General features: G+C 36.4%; 1 long non-coding RNA gene across 9 annotated transcripts in view; it reads right to left on the bottom strand.

Annotated features, from left to right (window-relative positions):
- LOC105240483 overlaps nt 1-12,334 on the bottom strand; it is a 318,511-nt gene that overhangs the window by 178,630 nt on the left and 127,547 nt on the right. For 7 of the 9 annotated variants that reach the window (XR_004624139.1, XR_004624138.1, XR_004624144.1 and 4 more), the window contains exons 1-4: nt 10,385-10,418; nt 9,583-9,661; nt 8,236-8,324; nt 7,858-7,936 (exon numbers count right to left, since the gene is read on the bottom strand). This is a non-coding gene — a long non-coding RNA (uncharacterized LOC105240483). Of the gene's footprint in view, nt 1-7,857; nt 7,937-8,235; nt 8,325-9,582; nt 9,662-10,384; nt 10,445-12,334 lie in introns of those variants that run through there. The other 2 variants (XR_004624145.1, XR_004624143.1) reach the window with 2 other exon arrangements.

Below are 12,334 nucleotides of genomic sequence, written 5' to 3'. Positions count from 1 at the left end.
TAGTTTAGACTGCATTTGATTCATAGCATTTTTATTTCTGCCAGACTCGCCCTCATTTCTGCCCTTAGAGATTCTATATTCTCGTTGATATTTTCGTTAATAGTTTTTTCAAGCCTACACATCATCTTGACCATTGTTACTCTGAACTCCATTTCTAACAATTTGGTTATATCCATATCCATCAGTTCTGTAGCAGAGGCCAGAGATTCATTATCTTTTCTTTGCTGGGAGGGATTTCTCCTCATCGTCATTCTGATGAGGAGAGGTTGCAGGGATGTACAGAGCCCAAATTATTGACCAGGACCCAGGCAGTGTGCGCTTGTTTTATAGGGACCTTAGGGATGTGGGCTTCTTGATTTTTCAGACTGCCTTCTGGGGGAGGGGCCTGTCGCATTGATATTCAGGCAACCCTGTTAGGGTAGAGTTGCCCTTTCCCCTGTGAGGGGGGATGGGAATGGGCACAATGTGAGCCAGTATTTCTGGGCTTTTGTTCTCTGGCAGCTTTCCCTGGCAGTTTTCTGTGCCTCTTTGGAGAGTCAGAGCAGCAGTGGCCATATCCTAGCCTCTGTCTCAGAACAGAGAGATCACAGTCTGCTCTCCACTGAGCCCTCTTGGCCACTTTAACTCTGTTTCCGTTGGTGCTGCTAAAAACCCTTCAGCATCCCAGATTGTGCGCCTCACAGCCACTCTCCCAGCCCTCACTTCCAGGGCACTCACGTTTCTGTCCTTTGTGCTTCTAACACCGCCAGCCTCCCGCAGTTCCTGCGTGTGCTCCCGATCTCCCAGTATCAGTCTGGTTCCAGTGAGCACTCCAGAACTCCAGTTTTCAGTCAGGTCACACGTGCACTCCCGGGCTCTCGGTTTCAGTCTAGTTCGAGTGTGCACTCCAGAGCTCGTTTTCAGTTTGGACGTGCATGTGCTCCCGAGCTCCCAGCTTTAGTCCGGTTCCAGTGAGCGCTCCAGAGCTCGGGTTTTCAGTCTGGTCGCATGCATTCCCAGGCTCACAGTCTCAGTCTGTTCTCTCTCGGGTGCCGGTCTGTGAGTCCAGCCCGCTCCCCAGCGCAGGTGGCTACTGCTTCCCAGCACCTGAGCGCGTGGGCTCCCTCCCCCTTCCGTTTATCTTGCGATAACTGTGCGTGGATTCAAGGCCCATTTCGTACCTCAATATTCAGTGCTGGAGATGTTCGTTTGTAGAGATCCAGATGTATCTTCCTGCATCTCAGGCTGATTTTGTGGGTGTTCAGGGTGGTCTGGTACATATCCAGCTCAACTCAGGGGACCAGCTGAGAAAGGGGTCCCCTACTCCTCCACCATCTTTTCTCCTCCTTGTAGAAAGTGGTCGTTTTTCTGTTCATAGGGTTTCTGCTACTCTTTTCTTCATTCTCCAGTTGCATTCATAGGTATTGAGAATGGTTTGGTAGCTCTCTAGCTGAATTCCTGGGACCAGATGAACTTTAGGTCTCCTGCTCCTCTGCCATCTTGGAACGCCTTCCCTGTTTGCCCATGATAGGCTCCCCAGGAAACAGACTCTGAGACAGAAATTAGCCAGCAGGAGGCTTATTAAAGAATGTTCTTGTGATCAACACCAGTGAGGCTTGTCCTGAGTGGCGGCAAGTGGAGTGGGGCTCTGCATTCGCCCGCCAGATTCTTAAAAGTTTATACAGAGGCTTCAAGGATTCAGTCAGCTACACAGCTCAGATTGTCTCATCAGCCTTTCATTGCTTTTTTCATTTAAATTATTTATATTATCATCATTGAGGGATTCCTCTTCTTTTTTAGGAAATATTTAAATATAAACCAAGAGAATGATTTATATTACACATTCATTTTTCACAAAGGATAGTTTTTAAAAGTTTAAAGAATAGTTATTAAATTTCCTAGAAATAAAAATGTTTATCTTCTTTAATCATATTACTATTTTATCAACAGATCATTAAACTATTTTTATTTTAAAATATAATCACTTTTTCCCCCCAAATTTTATTATCCACTATGAAATGGCAAACAGTTTCCAGAAAAAAATAGTAACAAAGCAAGGGGGGAGTTGATTTAATAATTACGTTTGAGGTTACAAAAATAAGTTAATATAAATGTACCGTACTAACGCAAGATGTTAATAACAGGGGAAACTAAGCAATGAGTGTATAGTGTAAGAGTATGTGGGAACTCTATACTTGTCATTCAATTTTTCTGTAAACTATAGCAGCTCAAAAATAGTCTATTAATTTTTAAATTTACTAATAGATATTTCTGACATACCTATTACAAAAACAAAACATCTATAGCAAGGAAATAATAAATAGTTGACACCTTCAAACACTGGCAAGTTTTTCTGGAGGAAAATAAAACTTTTGTACCCTCAATAGACAATTTTCCAATCTCTAAGAAAATGCTATTTTACAGAAGTACTTCCTGAAATTTTCTTCAGAGTTCCAATTAAAAATGAGTCTTTTAAATATACTCCTACTGCTGCCTCATACATGTGAGCAGTGCATGGTAAAGACCTTAATCAGAGAGTTATATTTATTTTTATAAACTTGGAATTTTACTTTAATGCCACTTGTCAATTTCATGACACTGCATGTCAGTCCCTATATGACATTACAATAATTTCTCTCCTCTATAAACTATATGATAATTTAAAAAAACAGACGCCCCCTAAAGCATTCTCTCAGAGTACATAGCCATTTTAAAACCTTACGAAGGAAGAACTAAGGAAAACAAAAATCAACCTTACATCTGAATACGGACACAAAATTCCTAAATAAAGCATTAGCATGCTTGTAGTTTATCCTAGCAATGAAAACATGGTTTCAACATGAGGACAATATACATTATCAGATCAAAAAAAGAAAAACATAATAATCTGGTAATTATACAAAACAGGTGATGAAATTCAAAACAACACAGGATGTTTGCTACCACTACCACTATACATTATTGTTCTCATTGTTCCAGCCAATGCAGTAAAATAATAAAAACAAGACATGTCAATATTTAAAAAGCATAAATTTAAACCATTATTTAAAACATGCTAACAGAATGTTCAAAAAGTAAAGTTAAAAATTAAAATAAATAAGATAAATGTTTTACACACACATGCACAAACACAGACTTTTGTGTAATAGCAGTATCAACCACATTGGAAATTTGACTGGACCTCATTATTCATTCTAATGAACAGAATATGGCAAACGTGATGGCCTATCACTTCTGAGATTAGATTACAAAAGTTGTTTCTGTTTTGCTCACTCACTCTCAACATGGCTGGTTCTGAGGGAAATCAGCAGGCACACTGTATCTAAAGTGACTTACAGAGAAACCCATGTGGCAAGAAACCGAGGGCAGCCTTTGACCAACAGCAAAGAGAAAATAAGGTCCTCAGTCCAAAAGTCTAGGAGGAACTGAATCCTGACACCAGCCTGGAAGCAGATCTGACCCTAGTCTAGCCTTGAGATGATTACAGCCACAGCTAACACCTTGATGGTAGGTTTATAAAATACCTTGAAGCAGAGACATCCAGAAAAGTCATGCCAGAACTCCTGACCCACAGAAACTCTGAGATAATATTCTTTTTAATTTAGTAAAGTTAGTAGTGTAGTTGTTTTAAGCTGCTAAATTTTGAAGTTAATTTGTTATATGGCAATAGATAACACAGATTTCAACACAAATATAACAAAACTGCTGATGGAATTTTAAAAGCTAATACTACATTACCTCTAGATAATGTTAAAGAATTATCATGATAACTGATAAGAAGGGCAGTGGGGAGAGATTTTTTTTTCCTGTCATGTACTCTAAAAGCACAACTATTAAAACAGGATATCTATTTAAGAATAGACAAGAATGGAATGAAAATAAAGTTGAAAAAGAAAGGCTATCTGTATGGGGATAAAAGAAGCATTTGAAATCAGTAGAAATGATAGCTAATTCAAGCAATATCTGCAGGACAAATGAGTTTCCTCTTAGACCAAAAAAAAAAAAAAAAGACTAAAAAAGCCAACATCATTATATATACCAAAAAAGTAACTCGAGGTAGATTAAGGTGCTAAAAGATTTAAAAAGAAAACCATGTATTTTTTTAGCTGGTGAAGAAGTTCTTTCTAAATAAGATCAAAAGCTAAGACAAAATGGAAAAAAAATGGACATATGTAATGGCCTAGAAATTTAAACCTCCTTTGTTATTAAAGATACTATTAACAAACTTAAAACAGGAGAGCCAAACTGAGAGAAATGTTTGGAAAATATGTAGTAAGAAAGAGTAATATATGTAAACTAAAAATACATTCCATGAAAGAATAAGAGAAAGAACTCCAGAGAATATTTTAAAAAGCCACTCAAATACAGATCTCCCTTGACTTACAATGGGGTTACCTCCAGACAAACCCACTCTAAATTGAAAATATCCTAAGTTGAAAATGCATTTAATTCACCTATTGTACCTAATATCATAGCTTAGCCACACATACCTTAAACGTGCTCAAAACATATGTTAGCCTACAGTTGGGCAAAATCACCTAACATGAAGCCTATTTTATAATTAAGTGTCACGTATCTCATGTCATTTATTGACTACTATACTGAAAGTGAGTAACAGAATGGCTGTAAGGGTACAGAGTGGTTGTGAGTGCATGGGTTGTTTATCTTCCTGCTCATGTGGTTGACTGGGTGCTGCACCTTGCTGCCACCACCCAGCATCCTGGGAAAGTATCATAGCATTGCACTGCCTATCACTAGCCTGGGAAAAGATCAAATTTCAAAATGTAAAGTGAATGTGTATTGCTTTTGCGCCATCATAAAGTCGAAAAATTGTAAGTTGAAGCACCCTAAGTTCAGAGACCATCTGTATATATTTACATGTATGTATGTACATTACATGTAGATTGGGTGTGTATTTATGTATGCAGTCAACCCTTGTTATTCAAAATTCCCTATTTGAGAATTCTCCTACTTCCTGAAGTTTATTTGGAACCTCAAAATCAAAGCTAAGTAGGCTTTCACAGTCATTAGTGGACATACACAGAGCTGCGAAAAATTTAAGTCTCCCTACATGCATGTGCCCACCTGAGGTCAAACAAGGCAATGTTCTGCCTTCCCACTGACGCTCTCAAATAGCAATGACCAGAGGATGGAGACAGTAGCAGGCAGTGAGGTGGAATCCAAGAAGCTCTAGCTCTGGGGCCAGTTGACCAGGGTTTGAATCCCAGGTCTGGCACCTGTCAGCAGGGCAGCCTCAGGCAAGTCACTTTTCACTTTTGGACCTCGAGTTCTCTTGCGTAAAAATTAAAAAAAAAAAAAAAAAAGAATCTACCAAAATGAGTTGCTTCTTTGAATTTAAGGTTAAGATTATAATCTATAAGAGATTATATGTGTATGTGTGTGTGCGTGTGTGTTTCCACTAAGAGCAATTGTTCAGTATTTGTTAATCGACTCTGTGTGCACGTGCGTATATACAACAGACATCTAAAAATATTCAACCTCATGAGCAATGACAGAAATGCATGATAAAATAATACAAACTTTTCCTAGTAGACTAACAAAACATAAAGGTTAATACTATAAAGTTTTGATGAGGATGTGAAAGAAGTAGTACTCTTATAACTGCTGGGGGGAGGGATACAAACTAATACAAACTTCTTTTTTTTTTTTTTTTTTTTTAGATTTTATTTATTTATTTGACAGAGAGAGAGACAGCCAGCGAGAGAGGGAACACAAGCAGGGGGAGTGGGAGAGGAAGAAGCAGGCTCATAGCGGAGGAGACTGATATGGTGCTTGATCCCGTAACGCCGGGATCACGCCCTGAGCCGAAGGCAGACGCCTAACCGCTGTGCCACCCAGGTGCCCCTAATACAAACTTCTTAGAGATAATTTGGCAATATCTAGGAAGGCCAATTAATGACTTCAAAATCTATCCCACAGACATAAATATTTCTTTAGACTGCAAATAAAAATCAAGATCATCCAAATATCTATCAGTAGGAAAATGGTTCAAATACTTAGTCCCATCCACACTCAAAAATAGTTTGAAAAATTATGGAAAATACAAACATACCAAGTACTGATGTACATTTTAAGTGAAAAAAATGTTTAACTTTATATGGACTATATATGTGTATACATACATGTAATGTATACTTCTTTTATACACATATACACACACACTTCAATACATAAGTATAGATAAAGAGATGTTTATATAAATATATAGGAAAAGACCTGGAAGAATGCCCTCCAAACTGTTTCTAGTAGTTACGTACAGGAGGATAGTGGAATTTTACTGCAGGAGGCTGGTTTTATTGTTATTTCTGCTGTTGTTTTTCACTTAATACTATTATTCATGGATACTTTATTTCTTTAAAAAGAACATGCATTCTTGTATTATTTTTATAATTTAAATTTTGTCACTTACCATTCAAAAATTTAACTAGTTAAACATGTCACAACTTTTAGTTTTACTTATAATTCTTAGCCTAGGTTTTTAAAAAAATTTTCTATCATTATCCCCCTTGCCTACTTAGTACAAAATAGTCTGGATACATTTTAATAGAAGTGAGCTGGTTTCCTCTTCTCTGTAAAGAACATACTATAAAGATAGTACAAAATCTAGTATGCACTAACTTGTCCAAAATTTTCTACACGGACATAATAGAATTTATTTCTCCCATGAAGACTTAGAGAATCTTCTTTCTTTTGTTCATTCAGAAATTTTTAATCATTTGGCAACTCTGTTCGAATTAAGCAAAACTTACAAAACTGATACGGTTTACTCAGAGGGTATAAATTATATCATTAGAAACACCACTGGCTTTATTTTTCCCTATGAAACACCATATCATACATGGCAACAGAAAATATGTTATTTTCCAACCCCCAAAGTAACTATTATGTGTGTCTACAAGATCATTTAATTTATTCTTAACGATTCGAATCTTTTCTTAGGGTCAAAGTCATCTTTTATATCAACTTGCTTTTACAAATTAATGTTTTGAAGGAAACAGTAAAAGTCAAGTTGCTTGGGAGTACATTAAATTATATGCTAGTTAATAGTGTTAGAGAGATGGCTTAAAAATAAATTGCCCATAATACCTTTTAATAAAGGCACTAACTGCACTTTTTTATTCTGTGTTAAAAGCAGATGCCTATTTGGCACTGTTTGGAATCCCATTTGCCATGTATATTTTGATTAATATTATGCTGGGTAATCTGCTCTATGTGGTCTAGGTTCAGTAACCTCACTGTAAAATAATGAGCCTTCAAGAATAAAAAATATGCTCACTATAAAGTTGCATATTCTAAGAAGCAGTGAACGTATTCAAATGAAATGAAAAAATGAGGTTTTCACCCAGTAAATTTGCTCGAAGTGAAACTTACATTTCTCAATTTGTATTTAGCTGTCAGTCTGTGCACTAAAAACTGGACGAGCTATCAACCTTTTGCATATGTTTTCTATAAATACCTTTTCTTCTCTGATTCAACTGCCACAGGACTCTGCCGAAGTAGTGGTCTTAAGGGAGCTTACAGCAACTGGGATGCAGCCAATGGCAGCGAGTTCCCACACTAAGTGGCATCTTCAGAAAAGGACCAGCGCTCATATTTTATGCAATATGTAACATGATTTACCCAGGGTTGTCAGAAGAGATGAATTTCAGCCAATGCAAGGTAATGAATAGTAATCTATGCTGCATATATTTGACTTATAACCCTTAGCATTTCGAAACAAAATTCTTTTGAAGAATTCATTTTATACGTCATAAACTTTTCTATTGTTTTTCCTGTTTGGGCTGTCTTTGTCATCAGACTGCTCATGAAAGTATTCTTCAAAATTGTAAATGAAGCAGTATTTTTGAGAATACTCACCTAAGACTTTCTTTCCAGGCAACACTTGAAATAGGAAAGTTAGTAGGGTAGAAAATGGTAGGTTTCATTAAGTCAGAACCTAGGGAGGAGAAAAAAACCCAATGAGTTGTTTGTCCATGATTATGAGAAATTTGTTATTAAAATGCTCTTTTCTCTCATGGAACAGTGTCTTCTAGAAACATAGAAAAATAATTTTGCTACATGTATTTTTACATATTTGGAATGAAATTTAAAGGCTCAGCTAGCATACAGATATGATTTGTTTATTCAAGGTATAACACTTTCCATTAAATATAAATATAGCTACTTCCCAAATTTTCTGTTGACGTAAGAGACAGAATGTTTTAACGGTCATAGTTAACCTAATGAATGGCTTACTTTTGCTGTTGTCCCTTGGATGACTGTTATGAGATCATTTGGATAATCACACAGCTTCGCATTCAGTTGACATTTCCTTCTTTGTCTCCCTACACACAAACACACAGGTGCTTTTTAGTGGTTCTCACATAATATGTTAATTACAAGTATCTAATTAATGTTTAGCATCATATTATAATCATACATAAAACACATAATTTTAAAATCTGCCATCCACATTTCTGTGTGTAAGATTATATATTTTCAGATAACATCCATAGAGAGATTTCAATACTTGGTTATGTTCGTAAAACACAAAATATGAGAAGAAACGCCTCCTACACACACATACATACATTATTTTGCTAAATACACATACGCTTTCCAGGCAGTATGGACATTGCCCCTGAAACTGCGTCTGCTTTCTCCCCAGTGATTCCATTCTGAAGTTTCTCCTGGCATGTCCCTTTGAGTTCACAAAGGAAACTTGAAGCTGGCCCCTGTAACAAGGCCCCAGAGACTTTGCATTTGCAGTAGCTCCTTACATCTAATAATAGAAAACAAGACTTGGGAATAGATATATCTTCTCGATCTTATGAGGACTGTGAAGGCTACTACTTGAATTATTCATTGAATAGGGAATAGGAAGATTATGTGACCACAGCCCACCTTTGCAACTGAACATTTTAACATCATTATAAAAAAACATGTATTACACATCTGTTATGGGGCTAAGCCAGGCACTGTGTACACAGAATTTATGAGAATTACCCTCCATAAATTTCCAGTTAAGACATAACTGAATATCTGTAAGACAGACAATGAACATCGACTTATGTAAATTATATAAATATGTCCATAAATATGTTAACCAGAGGTGAAAGCGTACACACTGTATATAATTAAACAAGGGGTTTGGGTTTTGCGTGTTTTTTTATCAGCTTTTCTAGGCCAAGAAGTAACAGAATGAAGATTTTAATAGAGGAGTCAGAGCAAATAATAAACTTCCGTATTCTCCAATCTTAATCAGTTTCCAAGCCCACAAATTTTATATATACTGAGTATAAATTATTTCTAATTCTACCATTGTTACCATGAAGAAGTTTTGACATAGGTCACCAAGCTTTCTTTGTAAGCTTCCCTAACCGAAGATAAATTGAAAAGGCAAATTAAGAAGACTGTGCCTGTGTTGACACTCGGGTTGGTGAATGATTTTGTTCTTCCTATTTAGCTAAGTCATGAAATGCTGTTCTTAGGTGGACAGTAGATGCTTTACAGCAGATGCATTCAAAGATCATTTTCATAATTTAATAAGGCATTTATTTAAAGCCTAGTAATTTAGCCAGAATTTTTTTTTTATTCACTTACTTTATGTTTGTCACTATTCTGGGCACTGGAGAAACTGAGATGACCAAGGCACAGCCTCTGCTTTCAATAGGCTCCTAATCTAATAATCAGAGAACAGTAATCAGTCAAATAAGTGAATAATTATAATAAAATACTCTGCATGCTGTGTTGAGAGAATTCAGAGTACTATCCCGTCCAGAATAAGATTTTCAGACTGTATCCCATGGGACAACCACAAGTTACAGAAATAGAGAAAAAAAATAGTGGGGACTAGGGGAAGGGTGACCAATGGTGGGGACAAGAGGAGCATTACACAGTGAGAACCTTGTGACAAGTCTAAGGCATAAGGGAAATTTGTCTCTTTGAAGAATTGCTTGTAGGGGAGGGTATAGGAATGGCAAAATATGGTTGGAAAGAAACCTGCCATGACAAGGCTTAAATCTAAAGCAAAGAGGTTTAAATTTAATCTGAATAATACGGGAATCATTAAAGACTCTTGGACTATTAGGAGGGAGAGGTGGATCATACGGCCCTTTTAGAGAAACAACTCTACTAGCAGTGTAGAAGACAAACTGGAAAGGACAAAGGATCAGCCAGGAAAATTGAGCCGGCAGAAAATTGCGGCAGGAAAAGTCTGAGGTTTTCATTGTTCTTGCTGATCTTGTTCTCATTAAGAGGTATTTCTACAGTGTGGTGGTCCTGTTTTGCATAGTAATCTGCAAAGCCTATACCTACCCAACACAAATACTGGCATTCGTTGTTTTGACTAGCGCAGCTGGCAGAGCCTTGGAAAGAGTAAGCCTTTACAACCAAGAAGACTAACCTGTTGGGGCGCCTGGGTGCTGCAGTTGTTAGGCGTCTGCCTTCAGTTCAGGGCATGATCCCAGCGTTCTGGGATCCAGCCCCACATCAGGCTTCTCTGCTGGGAGCCTGCTTCTTCTTCTCCCACTCCCCCTGCTTGTGTTCCCTCTCTCACTGGCTGTCTCTCTCTGTCAAATGAATAAATAAAATCTTAAAAAAAAAAAAAAAAGAAGAAGACTAACCTGTTTCTCATTCCAAACAAAAAAATAGCAAAATGTTACAGCCAAAAATAATATGAATGTATTGTTATCCAAAATTCTCCATTGATTTACATGAATCTATTGTCTCCGCTCCTGAATAGTTCCCTCATCTTCCCCAATGGACAGTCAGGCAAGTTTGCAAGAATGATAGCAGTCAACTTTAGACATACATTACTGCCTGAATTACACTACATATTCTTTGTTTACTAATAATTAGAAATATTAAAATAATTATAAGTAATCGCCTGCCTCTGCCGAATGATGAATTAGTGTATGGAGGCCATCTTCAGTGGGAGTGTTTCAGTACCGGCAAACGATGAAAACGATCTAAAAAGGTATTTGGGATGTTCCCAGGCTCAGACTAGAGGTAAACATTAGTATCTAATTACATTCCTTGACTGCTCTCTTGAATCTAGAAGCCTGCTTGAAGACAGCTATACCAGAACAATGTTTAAAAACGGCACTACCAAGGAACTCAGATGGAACATTACCTTTGGCCAACCTGTGTAGTATCCTTAGCTAGATTACTTGTACTTTGAATAAATTTTCTCTTGTTTATTTAAAAGGTTATTGGAAGTATAATCTTTATTTTCAGAAAATCCATAAAAAGGGTGACAAAACTAATATTCAGGACAGGAATAGTCAAACAAAAAGACTAAAACCTAATGCTTTAGCCGAAAACAGATGAAAAAGAAAATCTTCTCTGGATAGATAGATATATGACTATGTTACCTTAGGATTAGAACTTCAGTTTTGTTGGCCCCAAGTGAAGTTGAGTAGTCAGACCACTCCCCTCTATGTGCTGCATTTTTATCCCTTCTTTGCAATGCCTCATTAGATAGATAGATAGATAGATTATTGATAGATGATAGATGATAGATAGATAGATGATAGAAGATAGATAGATGATAGATAGATAGATAGATAGATAGATGATAGATAGATAGGTGATAGATATTAAAGCCCATCAAATTCAGGTCAATGGGAAATTAGTCAATTGTAAGATATTACAGAGATCATAGCATGGAGAAAATTTAGTTGAGAGAAAGAGAGCTTATGGGACATGGGAAAAAAGAAAGAGAGAGTTCAAAATTCATCAAAGAAGTCTAGGAAGAGAGGAATTCTAAAAAAAGAATATATATAGAATGTTGGATAGGCAGTAAGAATTTTCCAGAAAGACATAAACTCCAGATACATGAAGGACAATAATCCTCAAGGAGCATAAATAAAAATAAGCCAATACCTAGAATCACCACAGTCAAATGTATAATGCAAAACAGAAAGATACTATTTTAAAAGCTAGTAAAAAGAAAAAAAAAGAATTCCCATCAGAGGTAAACTGAAATCTGACTGACAGCAATGCTGCAAGTCATAATCAGTGGAACATTATATTTAAGAGATAAAACAAGATAAATGAGAAGAGAATTATATGTTCTGAGAAATTATCTTCCAGTAATAAGTACAAAGAAGAGAATTTTTAAATAAAATTGAGGGAGTTTACTAAAACCAAACTGTCACTAAAGGAAATATTAAAATTAGACTTTAGAAAGAAAGAAAATCAACCCAGAAAAAATATTGAACATATGGATAAATCTACAATAATGTTGATGGCATATGTAATAATAATGTCTAATTTAAGAGGTGATGTACATTATAAACTCCTAAGAGAAAAAAGACTATTAATAAGCACAAGTTTTAAGTTAGCAGTGATC

This window comes from Ailuropoda melanoleuca, chromosome 3, assembly GCF_002007445.2.
Source record: "Ailuropoda melanoleuca isolate Jingjing chromosome 3, ASM200744v2, whole genome shotgun sequence".
Taxonomy (NCBI): domain Eukaryota; kingdom Metazoa; phylum Chordata; class Mammalia; order Carnivora; family Ursidae; genus Ailuropoda; species Ailuropoda melanoleuca.
The sequence above is the reverse complement of the archived record's forward strand: the minus strand, read 5'-3'. Positions and strand labels throughout refer to the sequence as shown.